The sequence below is a fragment of the Ammospiza caudacuta genome, chromosome 3, assembly GCF_027887145.1.
Source record: "Ammospiza caudacuta isolate bAmmCau1 chromosome 3, bAmmCau1.pri, whole genome shotgun sequence".
NCBI classification, from domain to species: Eukaryota; Metazoa; Chordata; class Aves; order Passeriformes; family Passerellidae; genus Ammospiza; species Ammospiza caudacuta.
In genome coordinates, this window is record NC_080595.1 from 35,693,603 (window position 1) to 35,703,185 (window position 9,583).

At 37.7% G+C, this 9,583-nt stretch overlaps 1 long non-coding RNA gene across 1 annotated transcript; it reads right to left on the bottom strand.

Moving 5' to 3' along the window:
* Positions 1–6,686: 6,686 nt before the first annotated feature.
* Positions 6,687–9,305, bottom strand: LOC131556280 (uncharacterized). The gene is made up of 3 exons (XR_009274593.1): positions 9,196–9,305; positions 8,146–8,379; positions 6,687–7,623 (listed from the first exon to the last, which is right to left on the bottom strand). It is a non-coding gene; the product is annotated as an uncharacterized LOC131556280 (long non-coding RNA).
* Between the last annotated feature and the right edge of the window lie 278 nt (positions 9,306–9,583).

Here is a 9,583-nt window from a genome sequence, read left to right on the forward strand (position 1 = left end):
AAAGCATGCTGATCAGTTCACTAAGTCTGACTGAGACATGATCAAAGCAGTCATTTGGGAAAAGTCAATAAGGTTGAATTTGTGCAAACAAGTCCTATTGTAAGTCTTGCCCAAAATGGAGGGAGGAAATGAAGACACAGGAGAAGTAAATGACATCTACACACCTTTGAATAGTTAATGCTAAGAAGCACAATCTATCTGAGTACAAGAAAAATCAAACAAGTTATAAAACCAATTAAATATGCCCTGACATCTTGAATTTATCTGTGGCACACTGCAGCCTTTTGGGTATTGTTTAGTGTCTGCACCAGCTAAGACAATAAGAGCTGCAGCTGACAATAGTACAATACCAATGTCTCAGCAGTCGTAGAATGAGGTGATAGCTCCTTTCAGAACAATATTTTTATCCTGAGAACATGTCCAAGAACTCCACATTACACACAGCTATACTTCCACAATGTATGCCATTTGTCTATCACAGTAACCTGCAGCATCATCACTTCCATTTGGTCTCCTAAAAAATTCCATCTATGAAGCTGCCCTGCTCTTGCACAGCTGTTTGGCTGCTGTCTCATGCTGAGAAATGCTCTCCAAACACACTAATGCTGCATTGGCACATTAAATAAATCAGGCTCCTCCTATCTATAGATACAACAGTGTTGTGCCTAGCTCATTGCACATAAACTACATAATTTGCCATCTGTAATCTCTCAGCTACTTTGCATTGAATGTAGTCGAAGCAGGAAATTAACAGCAGGGACAGGTGCTTGTTTCACTCTCATAAACCCTGCCCAGCACAGCACTTGCTCCTATATTAAGATACCTGCTTGAAACACTACAGCTGCACTGCACCTCTTATTCCTCCTCCTCTGATTATGGATGAACCCCCACTACTACCTCATTTAGCCATATATTTCATGTTCAGACTAACTGTGGCTGTTTCTTTAAATTTAAAATAAGCAATATTACATTCTTCAGACTCAGGGTAGCTGCAACACAGTTCACCTTCCCTTTAATGTGCCCGGTATCATACGTGCTTGCTCTGCTGTTAAAGCTCCTGGAGAGCCACTCCCAAACGTCAGCGATGCACAAAGCATTCCTCTGAGACAGAGCCCTTTGTTTCACATATCCGGCTCCCTCCTGCTGCTTCACTGGCAATCTGCTACCAGATCTCAGATGCAATTTCTTCTAGATATTTGTGCCTAAAAGCTATTTGTTTTCTTTTCCCTCATTTTGGAGGATAGAAATTTGCAGGATGATTCACAGAAGCAAAGAGCCTGAAAGATCATGTTTTTTCCAAGTGAAAAATAACCATGCAAAAATTAGAACTTTTTTCTAGTACCATAAAAAGAAAAAAAAATCCCAGAAACAATACCAAAGCCAAGAAATATGAATGCAAGCTGTCTGTTTGACTGCTCCCTGACCTGTGCAATGTTAAGCAAAGAATGGCTCTGGTTTTCAAAAGATGTTTGGTTTCTTATGATAATAATTATACTAGTTATAGTAGTATTTACTATAATTACAGGTAAATTACAGGTCAATATTTAGGTTTCACAGCTATAAATAGTTGACATGGTTTAGATTTAGCATGCCACAGAAATGTTAACCAGTTTTTAGAACTCAGTTTTACTAATATAGAAAGAGGAGTTAATTTCTTCTTGAAAGAATATGTGGAAGTCCAGTTCAGTATTCAGGCCTAACACTATAAATATAAAATACCTTTTTGAAGCATCCTGTGATGCATCATAACTTGTGGGGAGTTTTCTATTTCTGTTACAGATAAGAAAGCTCAGATTCCATTAGAAATGATATATTCATTTTATTTGTTGGCTTTGACTGCCAACAAATAAAACTACCATACAATACATACACTGGGCAAAATATAAATAAACCATTTTAAATAAAGGTTTTGCTCAAGACTGATGAAAGTTTGCAGAGATATGCAACATTAGCAATCCTATTGACATGCCTATCAGAGTATAGGAATAGGCAGATTTTTTCAGTTCTCATAAAAATATATTAGAATTGAGAGCTTAATAAGGCAGGGTCTATATGTTTGGGTATTAGTTTGAGTATTTCTATACTATCTGTTAATAGAGATACAGAAGCATGGATCTGAGCAAGGATGCAGGTCTCCTGTCTAAAGTTGCTTATCTAGCTTGGATAATGCAAGCACTCCACTGGGCCAACAGTGTGACCTCAGTAATGAGAAACACAAATACATTTTTTGTGAATCTAAGGTCCATCTTTCCTGTTCTGATTTAGCCATCAGATCTCTGCCTCCTGACATCTACATTGCTAGGAAAAAGATTCAAACTTAAGAGGTGCAGGATATCTGAGGCCTACATGTCTAATCTGCCTTCTAGTAAACTAATCCAATATGGCTCATTTTTTCATTTGATATCTGGTAAATATCCTTCTCTGTCATCCCACACAAAGCTTTTTGAGGCTTGTCATAGCTAATAGACTACCTTGAATTCAACACTTCTACATGAAGACCCTTCTCAACGCAGAACTAAAATTGTCATGAGCAAGAGAGGCAGCAGAAGAACTCAGGCATTACCTCAATCTTCCTGTATCAAATGCTCAGCAACTCTACTTAAAATACATTCTGAAGAGGGATAAATATTTATGAACAAAGTACTAAAAACACATGTTCAGTTTGGGGCACACCTTAGTATCACAGATGCACATGCTTAAAAGCCAGCATAGCACACACTGAAAAGCTTCACCTATAGAGGTTCTCTACAGAGAAAAGAAATAAAATCCATCACTCAGTGAGCCAGGGAAGAGGGCCCAAGCTATGCTATAAACTCTTGAGAAACAAGCAGAATCAAATGATTCTTTAAATGGTGATCTCATTCAATATCCTTACTTTCCAGATTTTTTTAAATGGTGAAAAATCAATGTCCTAATTGATTTTTAACCACTTTTCATTTTCATCTGTAGGCAAATGGCATTAATAATGAACTGCTCTTGAGAAAGGCTTTGATTTATTAGTGGGCTATATTGTTTTACAATTAGAGGCTTCACTCTTTCCCATACTTCCTAATCTATTATATTCTGGACAGTTTAAGATGTCTAATTTTCTAGAGATGCAATTAACCCCTTTTTCTCTTTTAATTAGGGGAATGCACATTTCATACTTGTATCATGCCAATCATGTAAATTTTATATTGCTATCTAATTGCATTTAGGAAAATAGATCCAGCTCAGAGCTGAATCTAAAGGTAGTAAGAAAACTATCAATGACCTCTTCTTTCTGATCTCTCTAATTTTTTCTTCCACGTGTTCCCTGAATTAGATTTACCTTTGCAGTAGAAACATGGAACTAAAACAAGGTTGTGGCTTGATGAAGCTGGCAGAGAGTGTTTCATTCCTTTACTCCATGAGCAGAAACAAAGTTATTGCAGAAGGGAAGTATCCATAACTCCTCTGCCTCAAATAGGTTCATGCTGCTTCTGTCCCCAGTGGAACTTAGGCAATCTCAAAGTAGCCTAAATTATGCTGCTGATCCTGAAAAGTGATCTGAGCAGCAAGATACCTTTTTTACTGTGCCATAAAAGCAGGGTGGGGAGAAATACGTTCAAAAGCATGAGACAGCCTGGGGATTCTCTATGCTGAAGAGATGTCTTCCTGAACTGCTATTTTTAAGTATTCTATTAGGAAAATTGGCACAAATTTGGAGGCTTAATTACTCAGTTGAAATTGCTTATTGATAAGCAATGTGCACCACTTAGCTGTCTGAGAATTATAGTATACTTGTCATAGAGGATTCTTTAAATTTCACTTTACTAACACCCCATTAGAATCTTATTAAGCTCTTAAAGTGTAAGAAACCAAAGAGCTCTCTCATTTCATTTGAAACCATAACTGCATGACTATGAGCAAAAGGAGAGAAAAGCAAAACAGGAAAAGCACTAAGCCTTATGCTCAGCATCTCAGGCAGTACAAGTAAGAACAATGGTTATGTGATTAAATTCTTCAAAGGCTGTTTGGTACCAGACAATGGCAGACACTGCTGATATTGTCACAAATTAATATGATGTGGTGTTATTTTCATGAAACCTGTAATGACAATGTTTACATACACACCAATACTCCATGTCCTCTTCTCAATAAAAGAAGAAATAAAATAAACTTTAAAAGAATGCATGAAAGATCAACTAAAAAAAAGAGGACATCCTTACCATGTTCTATGTTGAGGTCATCAATGGATTTGCTCTTTGAGTATGTTCCTATTCTTAGGAAGCAAGCTAAATCTTTGGCAATGCATTTGCATTTTATTTATTTACTGAGTCTTTTCAGCAGCTGAGCATAGTGCCACTTCTTACTCTTTAGAAGCCTTATTTTTATACAAATGCAGGTCTCCTGGGAATCAGAGGTGCTTTTAAACTATTTATTTTTGATGGGTGTTTACATACCCATTACATACCCAAAATTTTATGGATTTTATAAAACGCTGCTTCAACTAAGGACTAACTTACTGATGTCAGTATTTATAAGGAAATCTACATTTTCCCCCTAAAATAGGGTGCTGAATCTAGTCTACTCGTTTATCAAATGAGATTTTTTTGTTGTTGTTGCTTTTCCCTGGCAGGTAACTTTTTAATCCATGGGCTAAATTTTCAACAGAAGGACAAAGTTTTCAGAAGGCAGCTCTGAGAAACTCTAAAAAAGTTTTTAATTGATTGAAGGAAAAGTAACTGATGAGAAAGCACGTTTCTGAATGAAAGATACACATAAATTAGCTTTTTTTTTTCAATTCCTTGGCAGCAGAGAGCTGCTCTTGGTGCCTGTATAATAAGACTTGGCTTTTGGGCACATAATCAAATGTTGATAGAGTCTTTTTACATGTTCTTCACTAGGTAATTAGTGAACAAATGCACACACAAAAGGCAATAGGGAGCATTAGTAAAAACTGGCATTACTATAGATGATGGAGGAGAAGATCATAGAGGATATGGCTGAGACAGAAATAATAAATACTTGTTATAAGCCTGAGGCAGCAAAATTTCTTTACTGTAGCACAAGGAATGTATCAGTGCTCAATTCATTACAGTGCCTATCTCTATGGTTTGACTGGAAGCAATGGCAATAACCCAAGCCTGGTTTGAACCTGTGACAATTTTTTTAATGGACCTGTTACATCATGGATTAAGTTGGAGAAAAATTACATGCATGGCCAGTATTTTTCATTAGCATGGACTACTAGTACTGCTTTTCTCAGTTTCAAAATAAAGATTCTAGTGTTTTCAAATAACTCATTTATTTTCTTCTGAGTTTCTCGGCCACCCAAATTCAAACACTTTAAAAATATTAGATGTTAAGAGACTGTCTAACCCTCTGAGCATCAAGCTTATTTACAGAGGATCAAGTTAGACACCTAAATGTTGAACATACAAAGCAGAGGAAATTACTTCTCTCACTTTCTCCTTAGACAAAATACCTTTTTAATAATTTCCCAGTTATTTTTGTTTTCTGTCCTCTCCACTTTGGTCTGCTGCTTCTGTATTTTTCTCCCATTCTTCCTTCTGTTAATCCTTAGACCACCAATTTATGCTTGGAATAACCACCGTAAAAACATGCAACATCCCACTTACATTCCTCCTACTGTACGCCTTAAAGCATAAATATTTCAAATTACTTCAGTTCTAAAGTCCACATACAATAAAAGACTTCTTGGGAACCTGGAAATGGAATTTAGTTTATAACATTACAGGGAGAACAGTTGCTCCAATGGTTAATAAGACCCCCAGTTCACATAAGGGAATCTGAATGAGATGTGGCCAATAGCAATGATTATCCAAGCTAAAGTAAGGAAAAATGTTAATGCTGGGCACAAGTTATACTCATTCCTCACATGCTAAGCACAAGGTGATGTGTAACACCAGGCATACAGAGAAAAAAAGTCAGAAAATAGAAGACAGAAATAGGTGAAGTGGCAAAAGAAGAAAAATGAGAGAGGAAGGAGAGTTGAAAAGCAGATAAAGCTGACAGATTACTTTCAGCATCAAAATAATGGATCATGACAGGTAAATTTATTTCCATCTAGTGGAGCATGTGCTCTCCAAGTACCTGATACTCAGATGATATTCTTCCAGTAATCTGGCACTGTGCTCCAGCTGTAACACCAGAGCACCTATTGTATCCTTAGACTGCTGAAAGCCACACCTGTCCATCACAAATACAGATTCATTCTCAGATCAAGTGCAAAGTATGCACTACTCAAGTAACTCCTTTTTCCTTTCTGCAATTTTATTGCCACTAGACTTTAGAAAAAATCTCTATCTGCAGTCAGGAAATCACACCCTTTTATCCAGACCCATGGAGCGTGCCTCTTGCAAATGATAAAAAGAGCCCCTTGTATATCAACACAAAAGTACAGTATACATAATGAAAAGAAAAAACTCCTCTGCACTGTCTTGCACTTAATGAAGTGACAAACCTGAAGGGTCAATAGATAAATAAAAATCTATTCCCATTCAGTTCTTGACCAGGCACTACCAAACATCAACATAGTTTATTTTTTATCTGAACAATGAAAAAAAATTTAAGAGAAAAATTACATAAAACCAGTCCCACTTCTGAAATAAATCATGGATAATGAAACATGCCTCCATGTTAAAGGAGGCATTGGGAAAAATTAATTATGTTTCCTTAACATTCAGGTCCTCCTTCTGTAACAAATATGAGCATGCACTTACATCAAAAAAAAGTCTGACTAGTAAATTCTTGAAGAACAAATTTTCTTCAACTTTTTAGCCAGCTGAATTTACCAATATATTTATTGGTATAAATATATTGGTAAATTCAGATGGCTAAAAAGCTGAAGAAAATTTTGTTGGACAACATTTACTTGCACTGCCTATCTATCTTCACCTGCCCCTGTCCTCATTGTTCTTCCCCATTCTTTTTTCATTTCAGGTAAAGGAAAAGTGGCCCTTCAATGAATGCTTTGTTGGGTTTTTTTTTACATCTGTCATAATTTTGTATCAGAAAAAAAAAAAAGGCAAGCTTCTGTATACTCAGTTAACCACACCTCTCTATATGATAATTCATGTTTCGTTTAAACATATATTATTTCCTTTTTCCACCACGCCAAGAGCAAATGTTTGAAGCAATCACATTGAAGTCCACATTTTCATATCAATCATGTCTAAGCTTACCAAACACTTGGCTTCTAAACTTTTATTTTGTTGTTTGGTTTTGTACTTTGCACAAAAATATACCAAAAATATTTTAATATTCAATGGTACTTGACAATGCACAATGGTACAGAATGGTACACATTCAATACTCAGTGGTACCAGATATTTTGCCATTTTAATGTTCTCTTCAGGTCCTGAGAGCACTGTATGCATGAAACACTAAAATGTATGAGGTAATAATTCTATTTAAAGTAGCTCTATGTTTGCTTTTGCTTTTAAAGAAACTTGCATGTCAAAAATTTGTTATTGTCTGGCATGGCTTTCTATATTTTAGGATTAAATAACAGGTGAGGTCATGTATCAAAATCTACTTGCATATTCCAATATTGTTGACAATCCTTCTATTCATCCAAAGGCTGTAGATATTCTTTGGCGTTACAGTTTTTCTTCATATGGTACGGTCATCCTTGTGCTATTTTAGACAAAGAAGATTTGGTTAAAATGAAGTTGGTAGCAACTTATTTAAAATACACTGATGTTCAGCTTTCCCAAAGCAATTTATGCCAAATGTATTAGTCTTTTATATTTTGTAATTAAGACTTGTCAATGTTTTTAACATGCACTTTCCCTTCCCTACACAGTTCACAGGAAGCCAAAACAATTTTGAACTAAGTTTTTGTCCTTAGGCACAATTTGCATATCCAGTCACAAAACTTCCCCTCCAGATGAGACAGGCTTTAACACACCATCCATGTTTTCAGCTTATCAGATACCAGACTTCTAACAATGGCTCTGATGTGTATTAGCAGTGAAAGAAAGCTCAGCCCTCAGGCTGCTCGTGTCCTGTCCCATGGCAGACAGAGGGAGCACTTCTGCAGAAGCATTTGTGGCCCTCTACCTCACTCACTGGCCCTTCCATCCCAAACAATAAGAGTCAGTCACTGGAAAGTAAAGGTGAAGCCCAGAAGAGCAGCTGGAAGAGCTGCTTCAGTACCTGCTGCTTCCCCCCTCAGTGGGATATTTAAGAGGTCCTGGGGCTCAGAGCTCTCAGAAAGGCCACTGTGGTTCTTCCTCCAAGCTGCATCCAGCTTTACACAAAACATCATGGTTTGGGGCCCCAAGGCTCTGCCATCACAGGATCTTATATCCACTGTGTGGCCCACAGACTGCAGCTAATTCCAAGGCTCAGTAAGAGGGTTTCAAATTATCAGCTTCCTGTTGGAAAGGACTGTGAGAGTAAGACCAAATAGAAGTCAGGAAGGGGATGGTGATGAAAAATATCTGCAATAATAATAACAAAATTTTTGTGACTATAGCCCTCTGTCTTGCAACTTCCTGTGCTAGGTCATTAGCCTAAAGGAGAAGTCCAGATCACCTCAAAACTGGATCTTTTTTTTGCAGGTGTGTTATGTGCAGCTGAAGGAAGACAACCTCACCTGCAAGGTCCACAAAACCCCCCCAGTTATGACCTGTGCCATTTCTCTGTGAGAACATGAAAATTAATCCATGCTTCTAGTTGCGACTCCATGCCTGTAGCTCCAGGCAATGGAGGATAAAGATGGACCTCTGAGATCTGCCGACTTCAAATGACGGTACTCACTCACCCCAGAAGGTTGTTGACAGGTTATGTTCATTAGTTTTCATATGAGTCACACTGTTACTAAATTGACAGAGGTACAGAAAAGCCTACCAGTGAACAAAAATAAATAAGAACATTTCTTCTCCCTAACTCACCATCTGCCACAAGCTTATGATACCTTCAAATTACTTCAGGTACCTAAGGCATATTTTCTATGGACTAGACTCATCATTTTCTCCTCAGAAAGTGCAAGCAATTGAAATGCCATTTATATAGTCCTGAGGAACCATCCTGTATTTGTGTCTACCTAACCTCTTCTGTGATATTGTTTAAATGCACTTAAAAAAAATCATTAATTCCACAGCCCCATAGATTTGCTAAAAATATACCTAGATATGGGTAGTACTGGTAGGTATTTTCTGAGCTGGTTCTGAGACTACGTAACAACACAAGGTTAGACCAAACCTGTCACAGCATATGTCACAGTTGAGATGGCCACAATGCACAGAGTAGCCTCATACAATTTCAGAAGGCTTCAACCCATGCAGAGTAATAGCACAGCACTTCAGAAAGCTGCATGTGTCCTTATTGTTTTTTAGCCCAGCCTTTTATACCCCTCATGTTCCTGCATTGCACCTGTGCACCCTCTGTTCCCTTTGTGGTTGGTCAGTGCCCCTGGGCACTCCATGGCCCCTTACCTCCAATGCTGCTCACCTGCTGCTCACAGCTGTGCCCATTGGGGATGAGGCTCAGCCCCTTCCCCAGTTATCACAAACCGTGCGCCTACACAAACCTAGGCCTAACTCCAGCAGAGACCAAGGGCAGGGAACTCAGGAGCAGCAGAACAAGGCCA